The 24,759-nt window shown below is 43.6% G+C and overlaps 56 non-coding genes across 56 annotated transcripts; all 56 read left to right on the forward strand.

Moving 5' to 3' along the window:
* Positions 1-605: 605 nt before the first annotated feature.
* Positions 606-677, forward strand: TRNAA-UGC (transfer RNA alanine (anticodon UGC)). The gene has a single exon. It is a non-coding gene; the product is annotated as a tRNA-Ala (tRNA).
* Positions 678-952: 275 nt separating this feature from the next.
* On the forward strand, positions 953-1,024 carry TRNAA-UGC (transfer RNA alanine (anticodon UGC)). Its single transcript has one exon. It is a non-coding gene; the product is annotated as a tRNA-Ala (tRNA).
* Positions 1,025-1,299: 275 nt separating this feature from the next.
* TRNAA-UGC (transfer RNA alanine (anticodon UGC)) lies at positions 1,300-1,371 on the forward strand. The gene has a single exon. It is a non-coding gene; the product is annotated as a tRNA-Ala (tRNA).
* A 275-nt stretch (positions 1,372-1,646) lies between these two features.
* On the forward strand, positions 1,647-1,718 carry TRNAA-UGC (transfer RNA alanine (anticodon UGC)). Its single transcript has one exon. It is a non-coding gene; the product is annotated as a tRNA-Ala (tRNA).
* A 275-nt stretch (positions 1,719-1,993) lies between these two features.
* TRNAA-UGC (transfer RNA alanine (anticodon UGC)) lies at positions 1,994-2,065 on the forward strand. Its single transcript has one exon. It is a non-coding gene; the product is annotated as a tRNA-Ala (tRNA).
* A 275-nt stretch (positions 2,066-2,340) lies between these two features.
* Positions 2,341-2,412, forward strand: TRNAA-UGC (transfer RNA alanine (anticodon UGC)). The gene has a single exon. It is a non-coding gene; the product is annotated as a tRNA-Ala (tRNA).
* Positions 2,413-2,685: 273 nt separating this feature from the next.
* TRNAA-UGC (transfer RNA alanine (anticodon UGC)) lies at positions 2,686-2,757 on the forward strand. The gene has a single exon. It is a non-coding gene; the product is annotated as a tRNA-Ala (tRNA).
* Positions 2,758-3,032: 275 nt separating this feature from the next.
* On the forward strand, positions 3,033-3,104 carry TRNAA-UGC (transfer RNA alanine (anticodon UGC)). The gene has a single exon. It is a non-coding gene; the product is annotated as a tRNA-Ala (tRNA).
* Positions 3,105-3,379: 275 nt separating this feature from the next.
* TRNAA-UGC (transfer RNA alanine (anticodon UGC)) lies at positions 3,380-3,451 on the forward strand. Its single transcript has one exon. It is a non-coding gene; the product is annotated as a tRNA-Ala (tRNA).
* Positions 3,452-3,723: 272 nt separating this feature from the next.
* Positions 3,724-3,795, forward strand: TRNAA-UGC (transfer RNA alanine (anticodon UGC)). The gene has a single exon. It is a non-coding gene; the product is annotated as a tRNA-Ala (tRNA).
* A 275-nt stretch (positions 3,796-4,070) lies between these two features.
* Positions 4,071-4,142, forward strand: TRNAA-UGC (transfer RNA alanine (anticodon UGC)). Its single transcript has one exon. It is a non-coding gene; the product is annotated as a tRNA-Ala (tRNA).
* A 622-nt stretch (positions 4,143-4,764) lies between these two features.
* On the forward strand, positions 4,765-4,836 carry TRNAA-UGC (transfer RNA alanine (anticodon UGC)). The gene has a single exon. It is a non-coding gene; the product is annotated as a tRNA-Ala (tRNA).
* Positions 4,837-5,458: 622 nt separating this feature from the next.
* Positions 5,459-5,530, forward strand: TRNAA-UGC (transfer RNA alanine (anticodon UGC)). Its single transcript has one exon. It is a non-coding gene; the product is annotated as a tRNA-Ala (tRNA).
* Positions 5,531-5,802: 272 nt separating this feature from the next.
* TRNAA-UGC (transfer RNA alanine (anticodon UGC)) lies at positions 5,803-5,874 on the forward strand. The gene has a single exon. It is a non-coding gene; the product is annotated as a tRNA-Ala (tRNA).
* A 275-nt stretch (positions 5,875-6,149) lies between these two features.
* Positions 6,150-6,221, forward strand: TRNAA-UGC (transfer RNA alanine (anticodon UGC)). The gene has a single exon. It is a non-coding gene; the product is annotated as a tRNA-Ala (tRNA).
* A 273-nt stretch (positions 6,222-6,494) lies between these two features.
* On the forward strand, positions 6,495-6,566 carry TRNAA-UGC (transfer RNA alanine (anticodon UGC)). The gene has a single exon. It is a non-coding gene; the product is annotated as a tRNA-Ala (tRNA).
* Positions 6,567-6,838: 272 nt separating this feature from the next.
* Positions 6,839-6,910, forward strand: TRNAA-UGC (transfer RNA alanine (anticodon UGC)). The gene has a single exon. It is a non-coding gene; the product is annotated as a tRNA-Ala (tRNA).
* Positions 6,911-7,185: 275 nt separating this feature from the next.
* Positions 7,186-7,257, forward strand: TRNAA-UGC (transfer RNA alanine (anticodon UGC)). The gene has a single exon. It is a non-coding gene; the product is annotated as a tRNA-Ala (tRNA).
* Positions 7,258-7,532: 275 nt separating this feature from the next.
* Positions 7,533-7,604, forward strand: TRNAA-UGC (transfer RNA alanine (anticodon UGC)). Its single transcript has one exon. It is a non-coding gene; the product is annotated as a tRNA-Ala (tRNA).
* Positions 7,605-7,879: 275 nt separating this feature from the next.
* Positions 7,880-7,951, forward strand: TRNAA-UGC (transfer RNA alanine (anticodon UGC)). The gene has a single exon. It is a non-coding gene; the product is annotated as a tRNA-Ala (tRNA).
* Positions 7,952-8,226: 275 nt separating this feature from the next.
* TRNAA-UGC (transfer RNA alanine (anticodon UGC)) lies at positions 8,227-8,298 on the forward strand. The gene has a single exon. It is a non-coding gene; the product is annotated as a tRNA-Ala (tRNA).
* A 275-nt stretch (positions 8,299-8,573) lies between these two features.
* Positions 8,574-8,645, forward strand: TRNAA-UGC (transfer RNA alanine (anticodon UGC)). Its single transcript has one exon. It is a non-coding gene; the product is annotated as a tRNA-Ala (tRNA).
* Positions 8,646-8,920: 275 nt separating this feature from the next.
* TRNAA-UGC (transfer RNA alanine (anticodon UGC)) lies at positions 8,921-8,992 on the forward strand. The gene has a single exon. It is a non-coding gene; the product is annotated as a tRNA-Ala (tRNA).
* Positions 8,993-9,265: 273 nt separating this feature from the next.
* TRNAA-UGC (transfer RNA alanine (anticodon UGC)) lies at positions 9,266-9,337 on the forward strand. The gene has a single exon. It is a non-coding gene; the product is annotated as a tRNA-Ala (tRNA).
* A 273-nt stretch (positions 9,338-9,610) lies between these two features.
* TRNAA-UGC (transfer RNA alanine (anticodon UGC)) lies at positions 9,611-9,682 on the forward strand. Its single transcript has one exon. It is a non-coding gene; the product is annotated as a tRNA-Ala (tRNA).
* Positions 9,683-9,957: 275 nt separating this feature from the next.
* On the forward strand, positions 9,958-10,029 carry TRNAA-UGC (transfer RNA alanine (anticodon UGC)). The gene has a single exon. It is a non-coding gene; the product is annotated as a tRNA-Ala (tRNA).
* Positions 10,030-10,304: 275 nt separating this feature from the next.
* On the forward strand, positions 10,305-10,376 carry TRNAA-UGC (transfer RNA alanine (anticodon UGC)). The gene has a single exon. It is a non-coding gene; the product is annotated as a tRNA-Ala (tRNA).
* A 275-nt stretch (positions 10,377-10,651) lies between these two features.
* Positions 10,652-10,723, forward strand: TRNAA-UGC (transfer RNA alanine (anticodon UGC)). Its single transcript has one exon. It is a non-coding gene; the product is annotated as a tRNA-Ala (tRNA).
* Positions 10,724-11,343: 620 nt separating this feature from the next.
* On the forward strand, positions 11,344-11,415 carry TRNAA-UGC (transfer RNA alanine (anticodon UGC)). Its single transcript has one exon. It is a non-coding gene; the product is annotated as a tRNA-Ala (tRNA).
* A 275-nt stretch (positions 11,416-11,690) lies between these two features.
* Positions 11,691-11,762, forward strand: TRNAA-UGC (transfer RNA alanine (anticodon UGC)). Its single transcript has one exon. It is a non-coding gene; the product is annotated as a tRNA-Ala (tRNA).
* Positions 11,763-12,034: 272 nt separating this feature from the next.
* Positions 12,035-12,106, forward strand: TRNAA-UGC (transfer RNA alanine (anticodon UGC)). Its single transcript has one exon. It is a non-coding gene; the product is annotated as a tRNA-Ala (tRNA).
* A 275-nt stretch (positions 12,107-12,381) lies between these two features.
* Positions 12,382-12,453, forward strand: TRNAA-UGC (transfer RNA alanine (anticodon UGC)). The gene has a single exon. It is a non-coding gene; the product is annotated as a tRNA-Ala (tRNA).
* A 275-nt stretch (positions 12,454-12,728) lies between these two features.
* Positions 12,729-12,800, forward strand: TRNAA-UGC (transfer RNA alanine (anticodon UGC)). The gene has a single exon. It is a non-coding gene; the product is annotated as a tRNA-Ala (tRNA).
* Positions 12,801-13,422: 622 nt separating this feature from the next.
* TRNAA-UGC (transfer RNA alanine (anticodon UGC)) lies at positions 13,423-13,494 on the forward strand. The gene has a single exon. It is a non-coding gene; the product is annotated as a tRNA-Ala (tRNA).
* Positions 13,495-13,766: 272 nt separating this feature from the next.
* Positions 13,767-13,838, forward strand: TRNAA-UGC (transfer RNA alanine (anticodon UGC)). Its single transcript has one exon. It is a non-coding gene; the product is annotated as a tRNA-Ala (tRNA).
* Positions 13,839-14,111: 273 nt separating this feature from the next.
* TRNAA-UGC (transfer RNA alanine (anticodon UGC)) lies at positions 14,112-14,183 on the forward strand. Its single transcript has one exon. It is a non-coding gene; the product is annotated as a tRNA-Ala (tRNA).
* A 273-nt stretch (positions 14,184-14,456) lies between these two features.
* On the forward strand, positions 14,457-14,528 carry TRNAA-UGC (transfer RNA alanine (anticodon UGC)). The gene has a single exon. It is a non-coding gene; the product is annotated as a tRNA-Ala (tRNA).
* A 275-nt stretch (positions 14,529-14,803) lies between these two features.
* On the forward strand, positions 14,804-14,875 carry TRNAA-UGC (transfer RNA alanine (anticodon UGC)). Its single transcript has one exon. It is a non-coding gene; the product is annotated as a tRNA-Ala (tRNA).
* Positions 14,876-15,150: 275 nt separating this feature from the next.
* TRNAA-UGC (transfer RNA alanine (anticodon UGC)) lies at positions 15,151-15,222 on the forward strand. The gene has a single exon. It is a non-coding gene; the product is annotated as a tRNA-Ala (tRNA).
* A 273-nt stretch (positions 15,223-15,495) lies between these two features.
* TRNAA-UGC (transfer RNA alanine (anticodon UGC)) lies at positions 15,496-15,567 on the forward strand. The gene has a single exon. It is a non-coding gene; the product is annotated as a tRNA-Ala (tRNA).
* Positions 15,568-15,842: 275 nt separating this feature from the next.
* On the forward strand, positions 15,843-15,914 carry TRNAA-UGC (transfer RNA alanine (anticodon UGC)). Its single transcript has one exon. It is a non-coding gene; the product is annotated as a tRNA-Ala (tRNA).
* A 272-nt stretch (positions 15,915-16,186) lies between these two features.
* TRNAA-UGC (transfer RNA alanine (anticodon UGC)) lies at positions 16,187-16,258 on the forward strand. The gene has a single exon. It is a non-coding gene; the product is annotated as a tRNA-Ala (tRNA).
* A 275-nt stretch (positions 16,259-16,533) lies between these two features.
* On the forward strand, positions 16,534-16,605 carry TRNAA-UGC (transfer RNA alanine (anticodon UGC)). The gene has a single exon. It is a non-coding gene; the product is annotated as a tRNA-Ala (tRNA).
* Positions 16,606-16,880: 275 nt separating this feature from the next.
* TRNAA-UGC (transfer RNA alanine (anticodon UGC)) lies at positions 16,881-16,952 on the forward strand. The gene has a single exon. It is a non-coding gene; the product is annotated as a tRNA-Ala (tRNA).
* A 275-nt stretch (positions 16,953-17,227) lies between these two features.
* On the forward strand, positions 17,228-17,299 carry TRNAA-UGC (transfer RNA alanine (anticodon UGC)). The gene has a single exon. It is a non-coding gene; the product is annotated as a tRNA-Ala (tRNA).
* A 275-nt stretch (positions 17,300-17,574) lies between these two features.
* TRNAA-UGC (transfer RNA alanine (anticodon UGC)) lies at positions 17,575-17,646 on the forward strand. Its single transcript has one exon. It is a non-coding gene; the product is annotated as a tRNA-Ala (tRNA).
* A 275-nt stretch (positions 17,647-17,921) lies between these two features.
* TRNAA-UGC (transfer RNA alanine (anticodon UGC)) lies at positions 17,922-17,993 on the forward strand. The gene has a single exon. It is a non-coding gene; the product is annotated as a tRNA-Ala (tRNA).
* A 273-nt stretch (positions 17,994-18,266) lies between these two features.
* Positions 18,267-18,338, forward strand: TRNAA-UGC (transfer RNA alanine (anticodon UGC)). Its single transcript has one exon. It is a non-coding gene; the product is annotated as a tRNA-Ala (tRNA).
* Positions 18,339-18,612: 274 nt separating this feature from the next.
* Positions 18,613-18,685, forward strand: TRNAA-UGC (transfer RNA alanine (anticodon UGC)). Its single transcript has one exon. It is a non-coding gene; the product is annotated as a tRNA-Ala (tRNA).
* Positions 18,686-18,959: 274 nt separating this feature from the next.
* Positions 18,960-19,031, forward strand: TRNAA-UGC (transfer RNA alanine (anticodon UGC)). The gene has a single exon. It is a non-coding gene; the product is annotated as a tRNA-Ala (tRNA).
* Positions 19,032-20,343: 1,312 nt separating this feature from the next.
* Positions 20,344-20,416, forward strand: TRNAA-UGC (transfer RNA alanine (anticodon UGC)). The gene has a single exon. It is a non-coding gene; the product is annotated as a tRNA-Ala (tRNA).
* A 276-nt stretch (positions 20,417-20,692) lies between these two features.
* TRNAA-UGC (transfer RNA alanine (anticodon UGC)) lies at positions 20,693-20,764 on the forward strand. Its single transcript has one exon. It is a non-coding gene; the product is annotated as a tRNA-Ala (tRNA).
* Positions 20,765-21,039: 275 nt separating this feature from the next.
* Positions 21,040-21,111, forward strand: TRNAA-UGC (transfer RNA alanine (anticodon UGC)). The gene has a single exon. It is a non-coding gene; the product is annotated as a tRNA-Ala (tRNA).
* A 272-nt stretch (positions 21,112-21,383) lies between these two features.
* Positions 21,384-21,455, forward strand: TRNAA-UGC (transfer RNA alanine (anticodon UGC)). Its single transcript has one exon. It is a non-coding gene; the product is annotated as a tRNA-Ala (tRNA).
* Positions 21,456-21,728: 273 nt separating this feature from the next.
* TRNAA-UGC (transfer RNA alanine (anticodon UGC)) lies at positions 21,729-21,800 on the forward strand. The gene has a single exon. It is a non-coding gene; the product is annotated as a tRNA-Ala (tRNA).
* Positions 21,801-22,074: 274 nt separating this feature from the next.
* On the forward strand, positions 22,075-22,146 carry TRNAA-UGC (transfer RNA alanine (anticodon UGC)). Its single transcript has one exon. It is a non-coding gene; the product is annotated as a tRNA-Ala (tRNA).
* Positions 22,147-24,759: the final 2,613 nt, after the last annotated feature.

The raw sequence follows: 24,759 nt of genomic DNA on the forward strand, positions 1-24,759 counted from the left end.
TTTAGCGGTATCTTTTTATTGCCTGTTGTAATACTACGGCACCACGAGTTACCGGTGCGCATATCATGAAATACATTTCATCGAACAGCGCTGCCATTTACTTTGACTATAGAAATATGCAGCTTTCCTCAATGATGAAAAAACTGTATCAGGCAGCAATGACGAGATGATTTTGTGTACTTTTCAACTATTGAATTATTTTATTGTTAGAACAAGCTGATGAGCACCAAGAAACTCGTTAATGAGTGTTCCAGATGTAACGGGGGTGTAGCTCAGTGGTAGAGCGGTCGCTTTGCATGTGAGAAGTCTCGGATTCAATTCCCGGCACCTCCAAAGCGCTCTCGACTTTAGCGGTAACTTTTTTATTGCCTGTTGTAATACTATGGCACCACGAGTTACCGGTGCGCATATCATGAAATACATTTCATCGAACAGCGCTGCCATTTTCTTTGACTATAGAAATATCAGCTTACCTCAATGATGAAGAAACTGTATCAGGCAGCAATGACGAGACGTTTTTGTTTATTTCAACTAATTGATTATTTTATTGTTTGAACATACTGATGAGCACCAAGAAACTCGTTATTGAGTGCTCCCGATGTAACGGGGGTGTAGCTCAGTGGTAGAGCGCTCGCTTTGCATGTGAGAAGTCCCGGGTTATATCCCCGGCACCTCCAAAGCGCTCTCGACTTTAGCGGTATCTTTTTTATTGCCTGTTCTAATACTACGGCACCACGAGTTACCGGTGCGCATATCATGAAATACATTTCATCGAATAGCGCTGCCATTTTCTTTGACTATAGAAATATGCAGCTTTCCTCAATGATGAAAAAACTGTATCAGGCAGCAATGACGAGATGATTTTGTGTACTTTTCAACTACTGAATTATTTTATTGTTAGAACAAGCTGATGAGCACCAAGAAACTTGTTAATGAGTGTTCCAGATGTAACGGGGGTGTAGCTCAGTGGTAGAGCGCTCGCTTTGCATGCGAGTAGTCCCGGGTGCAGACCCCGGCACCTCCAAAGCGCTCTCGACTTTAGCGGTATCTTTTTTATTGCCTGTTGTAATACTACGGCACCACGAGTTACCGGTGCGCATATCATGAAATACATTTCATCGAACAGCGCTGCCATTTACTTTGACTATAGAAATATGCAGCTTTCCTCAATGATGAAAAAACTGTATCAGGCAGCAATGACGAGATGATTTTGTGTACTTTTCAACTACTGAATTATTTTATTGTTAGAACAAGCTGATGAGCACCAAGAAACTTGTTAATGAGTGTTCCAGATGTAACGGGGGTGTAGCTCAGTGGTAGAGCGCTCGCTTTGCATGTGAGAAGTCTCGGGTTCAATCCCCGGCACCTCCAAAGCGCTCTCGATTTTAGCGGTATCTTTTTTATTGCCTGTTGTAATACTACGGCACCACGAGTTACCTGTGCGCATATCATGAAATACATTTCATCGAAAAGCGCTGCCATTTACTTTGACTATAGAAATATGCAGCTTTCCTCAATGATGAAAAAACTGTCTCAGGCAGCAATGACGAGATGATTTTGTGTACTTTTCAACTACTGAATTATTTTATTGTTAGAACAAGCTGATGAGCACCAAGAAACTTGTTAATGAGTGTTCCAGATGTAACGGGGGTGTAGCTCAGTGGTAGAGCGCTCGCTTTGCATGTGAGAAGTCTCGGGTTCAATCCCCGGCACCTCCAAAGCGCTCTCGACTTTAGCGGTATCTTTTTTATTGCCTGTTGTAATACTACGGCACCACGAGTTACCGGTGCGCATACCATGAAATACATTTCATCGAACAGCGCTGCCATTTACTTTGACTATAGAAATATGCAGCTTTCCTCAATGATGAAAAAACTGTATCAGGCAGCAATGACGAGATGATTTTGTGTACTGTTCAACTATTGAATTATTTTATTGTTAGAACAAGCTGATGAGCACCAAGAAACTCGTTAATGAGTGTTCCAGATGTAACGGGGGTGTAGCTCAGTGGTAGAGCGCTCGCTTTGCATGTGAGAAGTCTCGGGTTATATCCCCGGCACCTCCAAAGCGCTCTCGACTTTAGCGGTATCTTTTTTATTGCCTGTTGTAATACTACGGCACCACGAGTTACCGGTGCGCATATCATGAAATACATTTCATCGAACAGCGCTGCCATTTACTTTGACTATAGAAATATGCAGCTTTCCTCAATGATGAAAAAACTGTATCAGGCAGCAATGACAAAATGATTTTGTGTACTTTTCAACTACTGAATTATTTTATTGTTAGAACAAGCTGATGAGCACCAAGAAACTTGTTAATGAGTGTTCCAGATGTAACGGGGGTGTAGCTCAGTGGTAGAGCGCTCGCTTTGCATGTTAGAAGTCTCGGGTTCAATCCCCGGCACCTCCAAAGCGCTCTCGACTTTAGCGGTATCTTTTTTATTGCCTGTTGCAATACTATGGCACCACGAGTTACCGGTGCGCATATCATGAAATACATTTCATCGAACAGCGCTGCCATTTTCTTTGACTATAGAAATATGCAGCTTACCTCAATGATGAAGAAACTGTATCAGGCAGCAATGACGAGACGACTTTGTTTATTTCATCTAATTGATTATTTTATTCTTAGAACAAGCTGATGAGCACCAAGAAACGTGTTAATGAGTGTTCCAGATGTAACGGGGGTGTAGCTCAGTGGTAGAGCGCTCGCTTTGCATGTGAGAAGTCTCGGGTTCAATCCCCGGCACCTCCAAAGCGCTCTCGACTATAGCGGTATCTTTTTTATTGCCTGTTGTAATACTACGGCACCACGAGTTACCGGTGCGCATATCATGAAATACATTTCATCGAACAACGCTGCCATTTACTTTGACTATAGAAATATGCAGCTTTCCTCAATGATGAAAAAACTGTATCAGGCAGCAATGACGAGATGATTTTGTGTACTTTTCAACTACTGAATTATTTTATTGTTAGAACAAGCTGATGAGCAGCAAGAAACTTGTTAATGAGTGCTCCCGATGTAACGGGGGTGTAGCTCAGTGGTAGAGCGCTCGCTTTGCATGTGAGAAGTCCCGGGTTATATCCCCGGCACCTCCAAAGCGCTCTCGAATTTAGCGGTATCTTTTTTATTGCCTGTTGTAATACTACGGCACCACGAGTTACCGGTGCGCATATCATCAAATACATTTCATCGAACAGCGCTGCCATTTACTTTGACTATAGAAATATGCAGCTTTCCTCAATGATGAAAAAACTGTATCAGGCAGAAATGACAAAATGATTTTGTGTACTTTTCAACTACTGAATTATTTTATTGTTAGAACAAGCTGATGAGCACCAAGAAACTTGTTAATGAGTGTTCCAGATGTAACGGGGGTGTAGCTCAGTGGTAGAGCGCTCGCTTTGCATGTGAGAAGTCTCGGGTTCAATCCCCGGCACCTCCAAAGCGCTCTCGACTTTAGCGGTATCTTATTTATTGCCTGTTGCAATACTATGGCACCACGAGTTACCGGTGCGCATATCATGAAATACATTTCATCGAACAGCACTGCCATTTTCTTTGACTATAGAAATATCAGCTTACCTCAATGATGAAGAAACTGTATCAGGCAGCAATGAGGAGACGATTTTGTTTATTTCAACTAATTGATTATTTTATTGTTTGAACATACTGATGAGCACCAAGAAACTCGTTAATGAGTGCTCCCGATGTAACGGGGGTGTAGCTCAGTGGTAGAGCGCTCGCTTTGCATGTGAGAAGTCCCGGGTTATATCCCCGGCACCTCCAAAGCGCTCTCGACTTTAGCGGTATCTTTTTTATTGCCTGTTGTAATACTACGGCACCACGAGTTACCGGTGCGCATATCATGAAATACATTTCATCGAACAGCGCTGCCATTTACTTTGACTATAGAAATATGCAGCTTTCCTCAATGATGAAAAAACTGTATCAGGCAGCAATGACGAGATGATTTTGTGTACTTTTCAACTACTGAATTATTTTATTGTTAGAACAAGCTGATGAGCACCAAGAAACTTGTTAATAAGTGTTCCAGATGTAACGGGGGTGTAGCTCAGTGGTAGAGCGCTCGCTTTGCATGTGAGAAGTCTCGGGTTCAATCCCCGGCACCTCCAAAGCGATCTCGACTTTAGCGGTATCTTTTTTATTGCCTGTTGTAATACTACGGCACCACGAGTTACCTGTGCGCATATCATGAAATACATTTCATCGAACAGCGCTGCCATTTACTTTGACTATAGAAATATGCAGCTTTCCTCAATGATGAAAAAACTGTCTCAGGCAGCAATGACGAGATGATTTTGTGTACTTTTCAACTACTGAATTATTTTATTGTTAGAACAAGCTGATGAGCACCAAGAAACTTGTTAATGAGTGTTCCAGATGTAACGTGGGTGTAGCTCAGTGGTAGAGCGCTCGCTTTGCATGTGAGAAGTCTCGGGTTCAGACCCCGGCACCTCCAAAGCGCTCTCGACTTTAGCGGTATCTTTTTTATTGCCTGTTGTAATACTACGGCACCACGAGTTACCGGTGCGCATATTATGAAATACATTTCATCGAACAGCGCTGCCATTTACTTTGACTATAGAAATATGCAGCTTTCCTCAATGATGAAAAAACTGTATCAGGCAGCAATGACGAGATGATTTTGTGTACTTTTCAACTACTGAATTATTTTATTGTTAGAACAAGCTGATGAGCACCAAGAAACTTGTTAATGAGTGTTCCAGATGTAACGGGGGTGTAGCTCAGTGGTAGAGCGCTCGCTTTGCATGTGAGAAGTCTCGGGTTCAATCCCCGGCACCTCCAAAGCGCTCTCGACTTTAGCGGTATCTTTTTTATTGCCTGTTGTAATACTACGGCACCACGAGTTACCGGTGCGCATATCATGAAATACATTTCATCGAACAGCGCTGCCATTTACTTTGACTATAGAAATATGCAGCTTTCCTCAATGATGAAAAAACTGTATCAGGCAGCAATGACGAGATGAGTTTGTGTACTTTTCAACTATTGAATTATTTTATTGTTAGAACAAGCTGATGAGCACCAAGAAACTTGTTAATGAGTGCTCCCGATGTAACGGGGTTGTAGCTCAGTGGTAGAGCGCTCGCTTTGCATGTGAGAAGTCCCGGGTTATATCCCCGGCACCTCCAAAGCGCTCTCGACTTTAGCGGTATCTTTTTTATTGGCTGTTGTAATACTACGGCACCACGAGTTACCGGTGCGCATATCATGAAATACATTTCATCGAACAGCGCTGCCATTTACTTTGACTATAGAAATATGCAGCTTTCCTCAATGATGAAAAAACTGTATCAGGCAGAAATGACGAGATGATTTTGTGTACTTTTCAACTACTGAATTATTTTATTGTTAGAACAAGCTGATGAGCACCAAGAAACTTGTTAATGAGTGTTCCAGATGCAAAGGGGGTGTAGCTCAGTGGTAGAGCGCTCGCTTTGCATGTGAGAAGTCTCGGGTTCAATCCCCGGCACCTCCAAAGCGCTCTCGACTTTAGCGGCATCTTTTTTATTGCCTGTTGTAATACTATGGCACCACGAGTTACCGGTGCGCATATCATGAAATACATTTCATCGAACAGCGCTGCCATTTTCTTTGACTATAGAAATATCAGCTTACCTCAATGATGAAGAAACTGTATCAGGCAGCAATGACGAGACGATTTTGTTTATTTCAACTAATTGATTATTTTATTGTTTGAACATACTGATGAGCACCAAGAAACTCGTTAATGAGTGCTCCCGATGTAACGGGGGTGTAGCTCAGTGGTAGAGCGCTCGCTTTGCATGTGAGAAGTCTCGGGTTCAATCCCCGGCACCTCCAAAGCGCTCTCGACTTTAGCGGTATCTTTTTTATTGCCTGTTGTAATACTACGGCACCACGAGTTACCTGTGCGCATATCATGAAATACATTTCATCGAACAGCGCTGCCATTTACTTTGACTATAGAAATATGCAGCTTTCCTCAATGATGAAAAAACTGTCTCAGGCAGCAATGACGAGATGATTTTGTGTACTTTTCAACTACTGAATTATTTTATTGTTAGAACAAGCTGATGAGCACCAAGAAACTTGTTAATGAGTGTTCCAGATGTAACGGGGGTGTAGCTCAGTGGTAGAGCGCTCGCTTTGCATGTGAGAAGTCTCGGGTTCAATCCCCGGCACCTCCAAAGCGCTCTCGACTTTAGCGGTATCTTTTTATTGCCTGTTGTAATACTACGGCACCACGAGTTACCGGTGCGCATATCATGAAATACATTTCATCGAACAGCGCTGCCATTTACTTTGACTATAGAAATATGCAGCTTTCCTCAATGATGAAAAAACTGTATCAGGCAGCAATGACGAGATGATTTTGTGTACTTTTCAACTATTGAATTATTTTATTGTTAGAACAAGCTGATGAGCACCAAAAACTCGTTAATGAGTGTTCCAGATGTAACGGGGGTGTAGCTCAGTGGTAGAGCGCTCGCTTTGCATGTGAGAAGTCTCGGATTCAATCCCCGGCACCTCCAAAGCGCTCTCGACTTTAGCGGTAACTTTTTTATTGCCTGTTGTAATACTATGGCACCACGAGTTACCGGTGCGCATATCATGAAATACATTTCATCGAACAGCGCTGCCATTTTCTTTGACTATAGAAATATCAGCTTACCTCAATGATGAAGAAACTGTATCAGGCAGCAATGACGAGACGTTTTTGTTTATTTCAACTAATTGATTATTTTATTGTTTGAACATACTGATGAGCACCAAGAAACTCGTTAATGAGTGCTCCCGATGTAACGGGGGTGTAGCTCAGTGGTAGAGCGCTCGCTTTGCATGTGAGAAGTCCCGGGTTATATCCCCGGCACCTCCAAAGCGCTCTCGACTTTAGCGGTATCTTTTTTATTGCCTGTTCTAATACTACGGCACCACGAGTTACCGGTGCGCATATCATGAAATACATTTCATCGAATAGCGCTGCCATTTTCTTTGACTATAGAAATATGCAGCTTTCCTCAATGATGAAAAAACTGTATCAGGCAGCAATGACGAGATGATTTTGTGTACTTTTCAACTACTGAATTATTTTATTGTTAGAACAAGCTGATGAGCACCAAGAAACTTGTTAATGAGTGTTCCAGATGTAACGGGGGTGTAGCTCAGTGGTAGAGCGCTCGCTTTGCATGCGAGTAGTCCCGGGTGCAGACCCCGGCACCTCCAAAGCGCTCTCGACTTTAGCGGTATCTTTTTTATTGCCTGTTGTAATACTACGGCACCACGAGTTACCGGTGCGCATATCATGAAATACATTTCATCGAACAGCGCTGCCATTTACTTTGACTATAGAAATATGCAGCTTTCCTCAATGATGAAAAAACTGTATCAGGCAGCAATGACGAGATGATTTTGTGTACTTTTCAACTACTGAATTATTTTATTGTTAGAACAAGCTGATGAGCACCAAGAAACTTGTTAATGAGTGTTCCAGATGTAACGGGGGTGTAGCTCAGTGGTAGAGCGCTCGCTTTGCATGTGAGAAGTCTCGGGTTCAATCCCCGGCACCTCCAAAGCGCTCTCGATTTTAGCGGTATCTTTTTTATTGCCTGTTGTAATACTACGGCACCACGAGTTACCTGTGCGCATATCATGAAATACATTTCATCGAACAGCGCTGCCATTTACTTTGACTATAGAAATATGCAGCTTTCCTCAATGATGAAAAAACTGTCTCAGGCAGCAATGACGAGATGATTTTGTGTACTTTTCAACTACTGAATTATTTTATTGTTAGAACAAGCTGATGAGCACCAAGAAACTTGTTATTGAGTGTTCCAGATGTAACGGGGGTGTAGCTCAGTGGTAGAGCGCTCGCTTTGCATGTGAGAAGTCTCGGGTTCAATCCCCGGCACCTCCAAAGCGCTCTCGACTTTAGCGGTATCTTTTTTATTGCCTGTTGTAATACTACGGCACCACGAGTTACCGGTGCGCATACCATGAAATACATTTCATCGAACAGCGCTGCCATTTACTTTGACTATAGAAATATGCAGCTTTCCTCAATGATGAAAAAACTGTATCAGGCAGCAATGACGAGATGATTTTGTGTACTTTTCAACTATTGAATTATTTTCTTGTTAGAACAAGCTGATGAGCACCAAGAAACTCGTTAATGAGTGTTCCAGATGTAACGGGGGTGTAGCTCAGTGGTAGAGCGCTCGCTTTGCATGTGAGAAGTCTCGGGTTCAATTCCCGGCACCTCCAAAGCGCTCTCGACTTTAGCGGTATCTTTTTTATTGCCTGTTGTAATACTACGGCACCACGAGTTACCGGTGCGCATATCATGAAATACATTTCATCGAACAGCGCTGCCATTTACTTTGACTATAGAAATATGCAGCTTTCCTCAATGATGAAAAAACTGTATCAGGCAGCAATGCCGAGATGATTTTGTGTACTTTTCATCTACTGAATTATTTTATTGTTAGAACAAGCTGATGAGCACCAAGAAACTTGTTAATGAGTGCTCCCGATGTAACGGGGGTGTAGCTCAGTGGTAGAGCGCTCGCTTTGCATGTGAGAAGTCCCGGGTTATATCCCCGGCGCCTCCAAAGCGCTCTAGACTTTAGCGGTATCTTTTTTATTGCCTGTTGTAATACTACGGCACCACGAGTTACCGGTGCGCATATCATGAAATACATTTCATCGAACAGCGCTGCCATTTACTTTGACTATAGAAATATGCAGCTTTCCTCAATGATGAAAAAACTGTATCAGGCAGCAATGACAAAATGATTTTGTGTACTTTTCAACTACTGAATTATTTTATTGTTAGAACAAGCTGATGAGCACCAAGAAACTTGTTAATGAGTGTTCCAGATGTAACGGGGGTGTAGCTCAGTGGTAGAGCGCTCGCTTTGCATGTTAGAAGTCTCGGGTTCAATCCCCGGCACCTCCAAAGCGCTCTCGACTTTAGCGGTATCTTTTTTATTGCCTGTTGCAATACTATGGCACCACGAGTTACCGGTGCGCATATCATGAAATACATTTCATCGAACAGCGCTGCCATTTTCTTTGACTATAGAAATATGCAGCTTACCTCAATGATGAAGAAACTGTATCAGGCAGCAATGACGAGACGATTTTGTTTATTTCAACTAATTGATTATTTTATTGTTTGAACAAGCTGATGAGCACCAAGAAACTCGTTAATGAGTGTTCCAGATGTAACGGGGGTGTAGCTCAGTGGTAGAGCGCTCGCTTTGCATGTGAGAAGTCTCGGGTTCAATCCCCGGCACCTCCAAAGCGCTCTCGACTTTAGCGGTATCTTTTTTATTGCCTGTTGCAATACTATGGCACCACGAGTTACCGGTGCGCATATCATGAAATACATTTCATCGAACAGCGCTGCCATTTTCTTTGACTATAGAAATATGCAGCTTACCTCAATGATGAAGAAACTGTATCAGGCAGCAATGACGAGACGATTTTGTTTATTTCAACTAATTGATTATTTTATTGTTTGAACAAGCTGATGAGCACCAAGAAACTCGTTAATGAGTGTTCCAGATGTAACGGGGGTGTAGCTCAGTGGTAGAGCGCTCGCTTTGCATGTGAGAAGTCTCGGGTTCAATCCCCGGCACCTCCAAAGCGCTCTCGACTATAGCGGTATCTTTTTTATTGCCTGTTGTAATACTACGGCACCACGAGTTACCGGTGCGCATATCATGAAATACATTTCATCGAACAACGCTGCCATTTACTTTGACTATAGAAATATGCAGCTTTCCTCAATGATGAAAAAACTGTCTCAGGCAGCAATGACGAGATGATTTTGTGTACTTTTCAACTACTGAATTATTTTATTGTTAGAAAAAGCTGATGAGCACCAAGAAACTTGTTATTGAGTGTTCCAGATGTAACGGGGGTGTAGCTCAGTGGTAGAGCGCTCGCTTTGCATGGGAGAAGTCTCGGGTTCAATCCCCGGCACCTCCAAAGCGCTCTCGACTTTAGCGGTATCTTTTTTATTGCCTGTTGTAATACTACGGCACCACGAGTTACCGGTGCGCATACCATGAAATACATTTCATCGAACAGCGCTGCCATTTACTTTGACTATAGAAATATGCAGCTTTCCTCAATGATGAAAAAACTGTATCAGGCAGCAATGACGAGATGATTTTGTGTACTTTTCAACTATTGAATTATTTTATTGTTAGAACAAGCTGATGAGCACCAAGAAACTCGTTAATGAGTGTTCCAGATGTAACGGGGGTGTAGCTCAGTGGTAGAGCGCTCGCTTTGCATGTGAGAAGTCTCGGGTTCAATCCCCGGCACCTCCAAAGCGCTCTCGACTTTAGCGGTATCTTTTTTATTGCCTGTTGTAATACTACGGCACCACGAGTTACCGGTGCGCATATCATGAAATACATTTCATCGAACAGCGCTGCCATTTACTTTGACTATAGAAATATGCAGCTTTCCTCAATGATGAAAAAACTGTATCAGGCAGCAATGCCGAGATGATTTTGTGTACTTTTCAACTACTGAATTATTTTATTGTTAGAACAAGCTGATGAGCACCAAGAAACTTGTTAATGAGTGCTCCCGATGTAACGGGGGTGTAGCTCAGTGGTAGAGCGCTCGCTTTGCATGTGAGAAGTCCCGGGTTATATCCCCGGCACCTCCAAAGCGCTCTAGACTTTAGCGGTATCTTTTTTATTGCCTGTTGTAATACTACGGCACCACGAGTTACCGGTGCGCATATCATGAAATACATTTCATCGAACAGCGCTGCCATTTACTTTGACTATAGAAATATGCAGCTTTCCTCAATGATGAAAAAACTGTATCAGGCAGCAATGACAAAATGATTTTGTGTACTTTTCAACTACTGAATTATTTTATTGTTAGAACAAGCTGATGAGCACCAAGAAACTTGTTAATGAGTGTTCCAGATGTAACGGGGGTGTAGCTCAGTGGTAGAGCGCTCGCTTTGTATGTTAGAAGTCTCGGGTTCAATCGCCGGCACCTCCAAAGCGCTCTCGACTTTAGCGGTATCTTTTTTATTGCCTGTTGCAATACTATGGCACCACGAGTTACCGGTGCGCATATCATGAAATACATTTCATCGAACAGCGCTGCCATTTTCTTTGACTATAGAAATATGCAGCTTACCTCAATGATGAAGAAACTGTATCAGGCAGCAATGACGAGACGATTTTTTTTATTTGTACTAATTGATTATTTTATTGTTTGAACAAGCTGATGAGCACCAAGAAACTCGTTAATGAGTGCTCCCGTTGTAACGGGGGTGTAGCTCAGTGGTAGAGCGCTCGCTTTGCATGTGAGAAGTCTCGGGTTCAATCCCCGGCACCTCCAAAGCGCTCTCGACTTTAGCGGTATCTTTTTTATTGCCTGTTGTAATACTACGGCACCACGAGTTACCGGTGCGCATATCATGAAATACATTTCATCGAATAGCGCTGCCATTTACTTTGACTATAGAAATATGCAGCTTTCCTCAATGATGAAAAAACTGTATCAGGCAGCAATGACGAGATGATTTTGTGTACTTTTCAACTACTGAATTATTTTATTGTTAGAACAAGCTGATGAGCACCAAGAAACTTGTTAATGAGTTCTCCCGATGTAACGGGGGTGTAGCTCAGTGGTAGAGCGCTCGCTTTGCATGTGAGAAGTCTCGGGTTCAATCCCCGGCACCTCCAAAGCGCTCTCGACTTTAGCGGTATCTTTTTTATTGCCTGTTGTAATACTATGGCACCACGAGTTACCGGTGCGCATATCATGAAATACATTTCATCGAACAGCGCTGCCATTTTCTTTGACTATAGAAATATCAGCTTACCTCAATGATGAAGAAACTGTATCAGGCAGCAATGAGGAGACGATTTTGTTTATTTCAACTAATTGATTATTTTATTATTTGAACATACTGATGAGCACCAAGAAACTCGTTAATGAGTGCTCCCGATGTAACGGGGGTGTAGCTCAGTGGTAGAGCGCTCGCTTTGCATGTGAGAAGTCCCGGGTTATATCCCCGGCACCTCCAAAGCGCTCTCGACTTTAGCGGTATCTTTTTTATTGCCTGTTGTAATACTACGGCACCACGAGTTAACGGTGCGCATATCATGAAATACATTTCATCGAACAGCGCTGCCATTTACTTTGACTATAGAAATATGCAGCTTTCCTCAATGATGAAAAAACTGTATCAGGCAGCAATGACGAGATGATTTTGTGTACTTTTCAACTACTGAATTATTTTATTGTTAGAACAAGCTGATGAGCACCAAGAAACTTGTTAATAAGTGTTCCAGATGTAACGGGGGTGTAGCTCAGTGGTAGAGCGCTCGCTTTGCATGTGAGAAGTCTCGGGTTCAATCCCCGGCACCTCCAAAGCGATCTCGACTTTAGCGGTATCTTTTTTATTGCCTGTTGTAATACTACGGCACCAAGAGTTACCGGTGCGCATATCATGAAATACATTTCATCGAACAGCGCTGCCATTTACTTTGACTATAGAAATATGCAGCTTTCCTCAATGATGAAAAAACTGTATCAGGCAGCAATGACGAGATGATTTTGTGTACTTTTCAACTACTGAATTATTTTATTGTTAGAACAAGCTGATGAGCACCAAGAAACTTGTTAATGAGTGTTCCAGATGTAACGGGGGTGTAGCTCAGTGGTAGAGCGCTCGCTTTGCATGTGAGAAGTCTCGGGTTCAATCCCCGGCACCTCCAAAGCGCTCTCGACTTTAGCGGTATCTTTTTTATTGCCTGTTGTAATACTACGGCACCACGAGTTACCGGTGCGCATATCATGAAATACATTTCATCGAACAGCGCTGCCATTTACTTTGACTATAGAAATATGCAGCTTTCCTCAATGATGAAAAAACTGTATCAGGCAGCAATGACGAGATGAGTTTGTGTACTTTTCAACTATTGAATTATTTTATTGTTAGAACAAGCTGATGAGCACCAAGAAACTTGTTAATGAGTGCTCCCGATGTAACGGGGTTGTAGCTCAGTGGTAGAGCGCTCGCTTTGCATGTGAGAAGTCCCGGGTTATATCCCCGGCACCTCCAAAGCGCTCTCGACTTTAGCGGTATCTTTTTTATTGCCTGTTGTAATACTACGGCACCACGAGTTACCGGTGCGCATATCATGAAATACATTTCATCGAACAGCGCTGCCATTTACTTTGACTATAGAAATATGCAGCTTTCCTCAATGATGAAAAAACTGTATCAGGCAGAAATGACGAGATGATTTTGTGTACTTTTCAACTACTGAATTATTTTATTGTTAGAACAAGCTGATGAGCACCAAGAAACTTGTTAATGAGTGTTCCAGATGCAAAGGGGGTGTAGCTCAGTGGTAGAGCGCTCGCTTTGCATGTGAGAAGTCTCGGGTTCAATTCCCGGCACCTCCAAAGCGCTCTCGACTTTAGCGGCATCTTTTTTATTGCCTGTTGTAATACTATGGCACCACGAGTTACCGGTGCGCATATCATGAAATACATTTCATCGAACAGCGCTGCCATTTTCTTTGACTATAGAAATATCAGCTTACCTCAATGATGAAGAAACTGTATCAGGCAGCAATGACGAGACGATTTTGTTTATTTCAACTAATTGATTATTTTATTGTTTGAACATACTGATGAGCACCAAGAAACTCGTTAATGAGTGCTCCCGATGTAACGGGGGTGTAGCTCAGTGGTAGAGCGCTCGCTTTGCATGTGAGAAGTCTCGGGTTCAATCCCCGGCACCTCCAAAGCGCCCTCGACTTTAGCGGTATCTTTCTTATTGCCTGTTGCAATACTATGGCACCACGAGTTACCGGTGAGCATATCATGAAATACATTTCATCGAACAGCGCTGCCATTTTCTTTGACTATAGAAATATGCAGCTTACCTCAATGATGAAGAAACTGTATCAGGCAGCAATGACGAGACGATTTTGTTTATTTCAACTACTTGATTATTTTATTGTTTGAACAAGCTGATGAGCACCAAGAAACTCGTTAATGAGTGCTCCCGTTGTAACGGGGGTGTAGCTCAGTGGTAGAGCGCTCGCTTTGCATGTGAGAAGTCTCGGGTTCAATCCCCGGCACCTCCAAAGCGCTCTCGACTTTATCGGTATCTTTTTTATTGCCTGTTGTAATACTACGGCACCATGAGTTACCGGTGCGCATATCATGAAATACATTTCATCGAATAGCGCTGCCATTTTCTTTGACTATAGAAATATGCAGCTTACCTCAATCATGAAGAAACTGTATCAGGCAGCAATGACGAGACGACTTTGTTTATTTCAACTAATCGATTATTTTATTCTTAGAACAAGCTGATGAGCACCAAGAAACTTGTTAATGAGTGTTCCAGATGTAATGGGGGTGTAGCTCAGTGGTAGAGCGCTCGCTTTGCATGTGAGAAGTCTCGGGTTCAATCCCCGGCACCTCCAAAGCGCTCTCGACTATAGCGGTATCTTTTTTATTGCCTGTTGTAATACAACGGCACCACGAGTTACCGGTGCGCATATCATGAAATACATTTCATCGAACAGCGCTGCCATTTACTTTCACTATAGAAATATGCAGCTTTCCTCAATGATGAAAAAACTGTATCAGGCAGCAATGACGAGATGATTTTGTGTACTTTTCAACTATTGAATTATTTTATTGTTAGAACAAGCTGATGAGCACCAAGAAACTCGTTAATGAGTGTTCCAGATGTAACGGGGGTGTAGCTCAGTGGTAGAGCGCTCGCTTTGCATGTGAGAAGTCTCGGGTTCAATCCCCGGCACCTCCAAAGCGCTCTCGACTTTAGCGGTATCTTTTTTATTGCCTGTTGTAATACTACGGCACCACGAGTTACCGATGCGCATATCATCAAATACATTTCATCGAACAGCGCTGCCATTTACTTTGACTATAGAAATATGCAGCTTTCCTCAATGATGAAAAAACTGTATCAGGCAGAAATGACAAAATGATTTTGTGTACTTTTCAACTACTGAATTATTTTATTGTTAGAACAAGCTGATGAGCACCAAGAAACTTGTTAATGAGTGTTCCAGATGTAACGGGGGTGTAGCTCAGTGGTAGAGCGCTCGCTTTGCATGTGAGAAGTCTCGGGTTCAATCCCCGGCACCTCCAAAGCGCTCTCGACTTTAGCGGTATCTTGTTTATTGCCTGTTGCAATACTATGGCACCACGAGTTACCGGTGCGCATATCATGAAATACATTTCATCGAACAGCGCTGCCATTTTCTTTGACTATAGAAATATGCAGCTTACCTCAATGATGAAGAAACTGTATCAGGCAGCAATGACGAGACGATTTTTTTTATTTGAACTAATTGATTATTTTATTGTTTGAACAAGCTGATGAGCACCAAGAAACTCGTTAATGAGTGCTCCCGTTGTAACGGGGGTGTAGCTCAGTGGTAGAGCGCTCGCTTTGCATGTGAGAAGTCTCGGGTTCAATCCCCGGCACCTCCAAAGCGCTCTCGACTTTAGCGGTATCTTTTTTATTGCCTGTTGTAATACTACGGCACCACGAGTTACCGGTGCGCATATCATGAAATACAATTCATCGAATAGCGCTGCCATCTACTTTGACTATAGAAATATGCAGCTTTCCTCAATGATGAAAAAACTGTATCAGGCAGCAATGACGAGATGATTTTGTGTACTTTTCAACTACTGAATTATTTTATTGTTAGAACAAGCTGATGAGCACCAAGAAACTTGTTAATGAGTTCTCCCGATGTAACGGGGGTGTAGCTCAGTGGTAGAGCGCTCGCTTTGCATGTGAGAAGTCTCGGGTTCAATCCCCGGCACCTCCAAAGCGCTCTCGACTTTAGCGGTATCTTTTTTATTGCCTGTTGTAATACTATGGCACCACGAGTTACCGGTGCGCATATCATGAAATACATTTCATCGAACAGCGCTGCCATTTTCTTTGACTATAGAAATATCAGCTTACCTCAATGATGAAGAAACTGTATCAGGCAGCAATGACGAGACGATTTTGTTTATTTCAACTAATTGATTATTTTATTGTTTGAACATACTGATGAGCACCAAGAAACTCGTTAATGAGTGCTCCCGATGTAACGGGGGTGTAGCTCAGTGGTAGAGCGCTCGCTTTGCATGTGAGAAGTCCCGGGTTATATCCCCGGCACCTCCAAAGCGCTCTTGACTTTAGCGGTATCTTTTTTATTGCCTGTTGTAATACTACGGCCCCACGAGTTTCCGGTGCGCATATCATGAAATACATTTCATCGTATAGCGCTGCCATTTTCTTTGACTATAGAAATATGCAGCTTTCCTCAATGATGAAAAAACTGTATCAGGCAGCAATGACGAGATGATTTTGTGTACTTTTCAACTACTGAATTATTTTATTGTTAGAACAAGCTGATGAGCACCAAGAAACTTGTTAATGAGTGTTCCAGATGTAACGGGGGTGTAGCTCAGTGGTAGAGCGCTCGCTTTGCATGCGAGTAGTCCCGGGTTCAGACCCCGGCACCTCCAAAGCGCTCTCGACTTTAGCGGTATCTTTTTTATTGCCTGTCGTAATACTACGGCACCACGAGTTACCGGTGCGCATATCATGAAATACATTTCATCGAACAGCGCTGCCATTTACTTTGACTATAGAAATATGCAGCTTTCCTCAATGATGAAAAAACTGTCTCAGGCAGCAATGACGAGATGATTTTGTGTACTTTTACACTACTGAATTATTTTATTGTTAGAAAAAGCTGATGAGCCCCAAGAAACTTGTTAATGAGTGTTCCAGATGTAACGGGGGTGTAGCTCAGTGGTAGAGCGCTCGCTTTGCATGTGAGAAGTATCGGGTTCAATCCCCGGCACCTCCAAAGCGCTCTCGACTTTAGCGGTATCTTTTTTATTGCCTGTTGTAATACTACGGCACCACGAGTTACCGGTGCGCATATCATGAAATACATTTCATCGAACAGCGCTGCCATTTACTTTGACTATAGAAATATGCAGCTTTCCTCAATGATGAAAAAACTGTATCAGGCCGCAATGACGAGATGATTTTGTGTACTTTTCAACTATTGAATTATTTTATTGTTAGAACAAGCTGATGAGCACCAAGAAACTCGTTAATGAGTGTTCCAGATGTAACGGGGGTGTAGCTCAATGGTAGAGCGCTCGCTTTGCATGTGAGAAGTTTCGGGTTCAATCCCCGGCACCTCCAAAGCGCTCTCGACTTTAGCGGTATCTTTTTTATTGCCTGTTGTAATAGTACGGCACCACGAGTTACCGGTGCGCATATCATGAAATACATTTCATCGAACAGCGCTGCCATTTACTTTGACTATACAAATATGCAGCTTTCCTCAATGATGAAAAAACTGTATCAGGCAGCAATGACGAGATGATTTTGTGTACTTTTCAACTACTGAATTATTTTATTGTTAGAACAAGCTGATGAGCACCAAAAAACTTGTTAATGAGTGCTCCCGATGTAACGGGGGTGTAGCTCAGTGGTAGAGCGCTCGCTTTGCATGTGAGAAGTCCCGGGTTATATCCCCGGCACCTCCAAAGCGCTCTCGACTTTAGCGGTATCTTTTTTATTGCCTGTTGTAATACTACGGCACCACGAGTTACCGGTGCGCATATCATGAAATACATTTCATCGAACAGCGCTGCCATTTACTTTGACTATAGAAATATGCAGCTTTCCTCAATGATGAAAAAACTGTATCAGGCAGCAATGACAAAATGATTTTGTGTACTTTTCAACTACTGAATTATTTTATTGTTAGAACAAGCTGATGAGCACCAAGAAACTTGTTAATGGGTGTTCCAGATGTAACGGGGGTGTAGCTCAGTGGTAGAGCGCTCGCTTTGCATGTGAGAAGTCTCGGGTTCAATCCCCGGCACCTCCAAAGCGCTCTCGACTTTAGCGGTACCTTTTCTATTGCCTGTTGCAATACTATGGCACCACGAGTTACCGGTGCGCATATCATGAAATACATTTCATCGAACAGCGCTGCCATTTTCTTTGACTATAGAAATATGCAGCTTACCTCAATGATGAAGAAACTGTATCAGGCAGCAATGACGAGACGATTTTGTTTATTTCAACTAATTGATTATTTTATTGTTTGAACAAGCTGATGAGCACCAAGAAACTTGTTAATGAGTGTTCCAGATGTAACGGGGGTGTAGCTCAGTGGTAGAGCGCTCGCTTTGCATGTGAGAAGTCTCGGGTTCAATCCCCGGCACCTCCAAAGCGCTCTCGACTATAGCGGTATCTTTTTTATTGCCTGTTGTAATACTACGGCACCACGAGTTACCGGTGCGCATATCATGAAATACATTTCATCGAACAGCGCTGCCATTTACTTTGACTATAGAAATATGCAGCTTTCCTCAATGATGAAAAAACTGTATCAGGCAGCAATGACGAGATGATTTTGTGTACTTTTCAACTACTGAATTATTTTATTGTTAGAACAAGCTGATCAGCACCAAGAAACTCGTTAATAGGTGTTCCAGATGTGACGGGGGTGTAGCTCAGTGGTAGAGCGCTCGCTTTGCATGTGAGTAGTCCCGGGTTCAGACCCCGGCACCTCGAAAGCGCTCTCGACTTTAGCGGTATCTTTTTTTATTGCCTGTTGTAATACTACGGCACCACGAGTTACCGGTGCGCATATCATGAAATACAGTTCATCGAACAGCGCTGCCATTTTCTTTGACTATAGAAATATGCAGCTTTCCTCAATGATGAAAAAACTGTATCAGGCAGCAATGACGAGATGATTTTGTTTACTTCAACAATTGAATTATTTTATTGTTAGAACAAGCTGATGAGCACCAAGAAACTCGTTAATGAGTGCTGCCGATGTAACGGGGGTGTAGCTCAGTGGTAGAGCACTCGCTTTGCATGTGAGAAGTCTCGGGTTCAATCCCCGGCACCTCCAAAGCGCTCTCGACTTTAGCGGTATCTTTTTTTATTGCCTGTTGTAATACTACGGCACCACGAGTTACCGGTGGGCATATCATGAAATACATTTCATCGAACAGCGCTGCCATTTTCTTTGAATATAGAGATAAGCGGCTTTCCTCAGTTATGAAAAAAACTGTATCAGGCAGCAATGACGAGATGATTTTGTTTATTTCAACCATGAATTATTTTATTGTTAGATAAAGCTGATGAGCACCAAGAAACTCGTTAATGAGTGCTCCAGAAGTAAAGGGGGTGTAGCTCAGTGGTAGATTGCTCGCTTTGCATGAGAGAAGTCTCGGGTTCAATCCCCGGCACCTCCAAAGCGCTCTCGACTTTAGCGGTATCTTTTTTATTGCCTGTTGTAATACTACGGCACCACGAGTTACCGGTGCGCATATCATGAAATACATTTCATCGAACAGCACTGCCATTTTCTTTGACTATAGAGATAAGCGGATTTCCTCAATGATGAAAAAAACTGTATCAGGCAGCAATGACGAGATGATTTTGTTTGTTTCAACTATTGAATTATTTTATTGTTAGAACAAGCTGATGAGCACCAAGAAACTTGTTAATGAGTGCTCCCGATGTAATAGGGGTGTAGCTCAGAGGTAGAGCGCTCGCTTTGCATGTCAGAAGTCTCGGGTTGTCTCCCCGGCACCTCCAAAGCGCTTTCGACTTTAGCGGTATCTTCTTTTATTGCCTGTTGTAGTACTACGGCACCACGAGTTACCGGTGCGCATATCATGAAATACAATTCATCGAACAGCGCTGCCATTTTCTTTGACTATAGAAATATGCAGCTTACCTCAATGATGAAGAAACTGTATCAGGCAGCAATGACGAGACGATTTTGTTTATTTCAACTAATTGATTATTTTAGTGTTTGAACAAGCTGATGAGCACCAAGAAACTTGTTAATGAGTTTTCCAGATGTAACGGGGGTGTAGCTCAGTGGTAGAGCTCTCGCTTTGCATATGAGAAGTCTCGGGTTATATCCCCGGAACCTCTAAAGCGCTCTCGACTTTAGCGGTATCTTTTTTTATTGCCTGTTGTAATACTACGGCACCACGAGTCACCGGTGCGCATATCATGAAGTACATTTCATCGAACAGCGCTGCCATTTTCTTTGACTATGGAGATAAGCGGCTTTTCTCAGTGATGAAAAAACTGTATCAGGCAGCAATGACGAGATGTATTTTGTTTATTAAAACTATTGAATTATTTTATTGTTAGAACAAGCTGATGAGCACCAAGAAACTTGTTAATGAGTGCTCCAGATGTAACGGGGGTGTAGCTCAGTGGTAGAGCGCTCGCTTTGCATGCGAGTAGTCCCGGGTTCAGACCCCGGCACCTCGAAAGCGCTCTCGACTTTAGCGGTATCTTTTTTTATTGCCTGTTGTAATACTACGGCACCATGAGTTACCGGTGCGCATATCATGAAATACCATTCATCGAACAGCGCTGCCATTTCCTTTGACTATAGAAATATGCAGCTTTCCTCAATGATGAAAAAACTGTATCAGGCAGCAATGACGAGATGATTTTGTGTACTTTTCAACTACTGAATTATTTTATTGTTACAACAAGTTGATGAGCACCAAGAAACTCGTTAATGAGTGTTCCAGATGTAACGGGGGTGTAGCTCAGTGGTGGAGCGCTCGCTTTGCATGTGAGAAGTCTCGGGTTCAATCCCCGGCACCTCCAAAGCGCTCTCGACTTTACCGGTAACTTTTTTTATTGCCTGTTGTAATACTACGGCAACACGAGTTACCGGTGCGCATATCATGAAATACATTTCATCGAACAGCGCTGCCATTTTCTTTGACTATAGAGATAAGCGGCTTTTCTCAATGATGAAAAAAACTGTATCAGGCAGCAATGACGAGATGATTTTGTTTATTTCAACTATTGAATTATTTTATTGTTAGAACAAGCTGATGAGCACCAAGAAACTTGTTAGTGAGTGTTCCAGATGTAACGGGGGTGTAGCTCAGTGGTGGAGCGCTCGCTTTGCATGTGAGAAGTCTCGGGTTCAATCCCCGGCACCTCCAAAGCGCTCTCGACTTTAGCGGTATCTTTTTTATTGCCTGTTGTAATACTACGGCACCACGAGTTACCGGTGCGCATATCATGAAATACATTTCATGGAATAGCGCTGCCATTTTCTTTGACTATAGAAATATGCCGCTTACCTCAAGATGAAGAAACTGTATCAGGCAGCAATGACGAGACGACTTTGTTTATTTCAACTAATTGATTATTTTATTGTTAGAACAAGCTGATGAGCACCAAGAAACTAGTTAATGAGTGTTCCAAATGTAACGGGGGTGTAGCTCAGTGGTAGAGCGCTCGCTTTGCATGTGAGAAGTCTCGGGTTCAATCCCCGGCACCTCCAAAGCGTTCTCGACTTTAGCGGTATCTTTTTTATTGCCTGTTGTAATACTACGGCACCTTGAGTTACCGGTGCGCATATCATGAAATACATTTCATCGAACAGCGCTGCCATTTTCTTTGACTATAGAAATATGCAGCTTACCTCAATGATGAAGAAACTGTATCAGGTAGCAATGACGAGACGATTTTGTTTATTTCAACTAATTGATTATTTTATTGTTAGAACAAGCTGATGAGCACCACGAAACTTGTTAATGAGTGTTCCAGATGTAACGGGGGTGTAGCTCAGTGGTAGAGCGCTCGCTTTGCATGTGAGAAGTCTCGGGTTCAATCCCCGGCACCTCCAAAGCGCTCTCGACTTTAGCGGTATCTTTTTTATTGCCTGTTGTAATACTACGGCACCACGAGTTACCGGTGCGCATATCATGAAAAACATTTCATCGAACAGCGCTGCCATTTTCTTTGACTATGGAGATAAGCGGCTTTTCTCAATGATGAAAAAAAGTGTATCAGGCAGCAATGACGAGATGATTTTGTTTATTAAAACTATTGAATTATTTTATTGTTAGAACAAGCTGATGAGCACCAAGAAACTTGATAATGAGTGCTCCAGATGTAACGGGGGTGTAGCTCAGTGGTAGAGCGCCCACTTTGCATGTGAGAAGTCTCGGGTTCAATCCCCGGCACCTCCAAAGCGTTCTCGACTTTAGCGGTATCTTTTTTATTGCCTGTTGTAATACTACGGCACCTTGAGTTACCGGTGCGCATATCATGAAATACATTTCATCGAACAGCGCTGCCATTTTCTTTGACTATAGAAATATGCAGCTTACCTCAATTATGAAGAAACTGTATCAGGTAGCAATGACGAGACGATTTTGTTTATTTCAACTAATTGATTATTTTATTGTTAGAACAAGCTGATGAGCACCACGAAACTTGTTAATGAGTGTTCCAGATGTAACGGGGGTGTAGCTCAGTGGTAGAGCGCTCGCTTTGCAGGTGAGAAGTCCCGGGTTCAGACCCCGGCACCTCGAAAGCGCTCTCGACTTTAGCGGTATCTTTTATTATTGCCTGTTGTAATACTACGGCACCACGAGTTACCGGTGCGCATATCATAAAAAACATTTCATCGAACAGCGCTGACATTTTCTTTGACTATGGAGATAAGCGGCTTTTCTCAATGATGAAAAAAACTGTATCAGGCAGCAATGACGAGATGATTTTGTTTATTAAAACTATTGAATTATTTTATTGTTAGAACAAGCTGATGAGCACCACGAAACTTGGTAATGAGTGTTCCAGATGTAACGGGGGTGTAGCTGAGTGGTAGAGCGCCCACTTTGCATGTGAGAAGTCCCGGGTTCAGACCCCGGCACCTCGAAAGCGCTATCGACTTTAGCGGTATGTTTTTTTATTGCCTGTTGTAATACTACGGCACCTTGAGTTACCGGTGTTCATATTGCTACGTGCCAGTGCATGGAGCTGAAGAAGACGAAGCAGATAGACTGGCACGAGCTAATCTGTGTGGCTGGCGCTGCTCGCCTAACCGTCTGTAAATACATCGGTGACTACCCCTCTGAGTCAGTCTCCTTCACGTAACATATTTGGTGGAGTTGTGCGATCCCCGTCCTCGCCACGGAACTCCGAAGCGGACGCTCACTCGCGGCTTACAACATGACCACCCAAGACTCGGCTACATCCTCTCCGGTCGCTCCCCCTTCTGCCCGACCTGTCAACCCAGCGCCCGCAACAACATTCGTGACGCTTCCCGCGCTCAAAGACCCCGGCGTGTTCTCGGGCAGCGAGGGTTCCGACGTCGACCAGTGGCTACGCCTCTACGAACGCGTCAGCGCCACTTACAGGTGGGATCCCACTCTTATGCTGGCAAACGTCATCTTTTATCTCGACGGAACACCTCGTGTTTGGTTTGATAACCACGAGCATGACATAACAAGCTGGGACAGCTTCAAGGCAAAGATCCGTGAGCTTTTTGGCAACATCTCTGGTCGTCGTGAAGCTGCGAAAAATGAGTTGTCGACTCGCGCACAATCTTCCACGGAGCCCTACATCGGTTATATTCAGGCTGTCCTTTCACTATGCCGCCAAGCTGACGAAAATATGTCTGAACCTGAAAAAGTTGCCCATATCCTAAAGGGTATCGCCGACGATGCGTTCAACTTGTTGGTATTCAACAATGTGTCGTCTGTTGATGCCATCATTCAAGAATGCCGCCGGTTCCAACAAGCTAAAAGCAGACGCATCTCCCATCAGTTCCAGCGCCTCCCGAACACCACTGCGACGTCCTCATGTCTCGACACATATCATCCACCAGACAACTGTGACAACTTGACGCGAATCGTCAGGCGGGAGCTTGAAGCGGCTGCTCCAGCTAAGGTGGGAACAACGTCCCCTGACCCCTCTCCGCCAATTACGTTGCCTCTCATTCAAGCAGTCGTCCGGCAGGAAATCGCCAGCTTGGGAATTCACTCTATCTCACCGCCTACCCGCACCGACTACCAGCCCCGATACACGCCTGCACGTCCCTTCCCGACCGGCTCTCCCTCAACGTTCCGTAATCCGTCCGCATGGCGAACACACGATGACAAGCCGATATGCTTCTCGTGTCACAGAATCGGGCACATTTCTCGCCATTGCAGAAGTCGCTGGGGTCCTCCTGCACAACCGTCCTCTCGTCCCTTATATACACGTCCTGCCTATCGCCATGAGACCAACCGCGACCATTTTGCCCAGGAACCTGCTTCTGAACGCCGCTACTCCCGCTCTCCATCCCCCCAACGTCGCCAGTCTCGTTCTCCACAGCCCCGCCGACCATCTTCCCCCGCCTTCCCACGAGGTTCTCCGACGGAAACTAAGCGTTGCAGCCCCCGGAGGTGGCGCTGCATCGCTCGGACTGACCGAAAATCCTCTTTTGACGATACCGACAAAACGGAACCTCATAGACGTACAAGTAGACGGCCTACATGTCACTGCTCTTGTCGACACCGGCGCCCAACTTTCCGTGATGACGAGTGATTTTCGCCGCAAGCTCAAGAAGGTTCTCACACCTGCGACCACCCAGTTCGTCCGTGTTGCGGATGGTGGCATAGCATCGATCGTTGGAATGTGCTCCGCTCGTGTGAGCATTGCGGATCGACACACAGTTGTTCTCTTCACCGTCCTTGATAAATGCCCCCACGACGTAATCTTAGGCCTCGGCTTCCTATCCGCGCATTCTGCCCTCATAGACTGTTCGACCAGTACGCTCCGTCTACACTTGCCCGCAACAGAACCTCTTACACAAC

Source organism: Rhipicephalus microplus, chromosome 3, assembly GCF_043290135.1.
Source record: "Rhipicephalus microplus isolate Deutch F79 chromosome 3, USDA_Rmic, whole genome shotgun sequence".
In the NCBI taxonomy this organism is placed as follows: Eukaryota; Metazoa; Arthropoda; class Arachnida; order Ixodida; family Ixodidae; genus Rhipicephalus; species Rhipicephalus microplus.